General features: G+C 37.2%; 1 non-coding gene across 1 annotated transcript; it reads right to left on the bottom strand.

Moving 5' to 3' along the window:
• Window positions 1-1158: 1158 nt before the first annotated feature.
• LOC138361525 (5S ribosomal RNA) lies at window positions 1159-1277 on the bottom strand. The gene has a single exon (XR_011227007.1). It is a non-coding gene; the product is annotated as a 5S ribosomal RNA (ribosomal RNA).
• Between the last annotated feature and the right edge of the window lie 407 nt (window positions 1278-1684).

Below are 1684 nucleotides of genomic sequence, written 5' to 3'. Positions count from 1 at the left end.
GGTTTTATAGATGACATACATATTGACTCCTTTTACCGGTCCTTAATTAGGCTCTGGGGAAGCAATGGTGGTGGTGCATTTAAAACTAAACCAAAAATCACCAGTTCTGGACGCGTCAAATATCATATCCGCTTAATGTGTCTACAACCTAATTACTTAAAACTACACTATTTAATTCATTCATATCATGTGCATATTGGTCATTATGCTCATACAACCGACATCAAAATTTATTTTCATTATTAGAATCATACATTTCATCAAGTAATACAGATACAAAGAGATTTTCTTTCTGAGAAGACCGTTAGTATTGGCTGGCTGGCAGGCAGGCAGGCATTTGAGGGTTATTATTTCGCCTGTTGATTGGGGGGAGGGTTGATGTGTTAGGGGGTTTTCGGTTAGGTGTGGTGGTGGTGATTGGTGGTGATTGGTGGTGATTGGTGGTGGTGGTGATTGGTGGTGAGTAGTGGTGGTGGTGGTGAGTAGTGGTGGTGGTGGTGGTGGTGGTGGTAGTAGGTGGGAGGGGGGGGGGGGGGGGAAGGGGACTGATGGTCTGTGGATTCCTTCTCCGTACCCCTTACATATAAGCAAAAACATGCCTTCCTGTGGGTATAGAAACATTAACACAAATTATATATGTAACTGATATTGTAGCCTTTTAAACAGAAAAGATTTGTACATACAAATACTTTTAAATTATCATTTATTTGTGGAAATGGCATTTACGTCATTAAATTGATACCTCAGCATCAAGCTTGTGTCCTGCAGCTGTGGTCCAGTGGTAAAGTGTATATAAGTGATGCGTATTCTTGGAGTTGCGAGTTCAAACCCGGATTAAGCTATATATATATATATATATATATATATATATATATATATATATATATATATATATATATATATATATATATATATATATATATATATATATATATATATATATATATATATATATATATAAAACAACATGTTTTGTTTTGGTTGTTTGTTTTTGTATAAAGCCTCACACACTATATTAAGCGAGTTTGTTTTAAACATGACATACATATTAATTCATTTTACCAGGCCTTATTCCACACAACTCCGTGAATTTCCCGTGGAGCCAGCCATTCAAACAAAAACAAACGAAACAAAACAAAACAAAACAAAAAACGTTATTGCCAACAGCATTTGGTGTTCCCAGGCGGTCACCCATCCAAGTACTAACCAAACCCAACGTTGCTTAACTTCGCTGATCGGACGAGAAGCGGTGTTCTCAACGTGGTATGGCCGTTGGCATGAGACTGCCTACACATTGTGGCTAATAACCAACTCTTTTTAGTCATCACGGCAGGATACGGACCTTCTTGTGGTGTCTTAATGGTAATTGTATCCTAACATATTTTTGTCTCCTTGGCATGGATATTTAACATCGTTTATTCAGTCTTGGGTTTATGTTCTTTCGCCATTTACAGACATTTTACATCTACCTACTTCCTCAGCCTGCCCTGCCAATTTCTAATGAATTTGTGGATTTTCTTTTGTAATACATACATGTGTGTGCTCATCTGCTCTTCAGTTTTTATGATATTTGTCTCATCTGTCCTGCTTTATGATACTTTTACAAAGAACATGAACAAATGCTTCTATTTTAGAGAAGATATGGGATCCAGGTTTCGGAGCCGTAAAACCAACCGTTGTGATT

The sequence above is a fragment of the Procambarus clarkii genome, unplaced genomic scaffold (genome assembly GCF_040958095.1).
Source record: "Procambarus clarkii isolate CNS0578487 unplaced genomic scaffold, FALCON_Pclarkii_2.0 HiC_scaffold_443, whole genome shotgun sequence".
Classification (NCBI taxonomy): Eukaryota; Metazoa; Arthropoda; class Malacostraca; order Decapoda; family Cambaridae; genus Procambarus; species Procambarus clarkii.
This window is presented reverse-complemented; position numbering and strand designations above follow the sequence as displayed.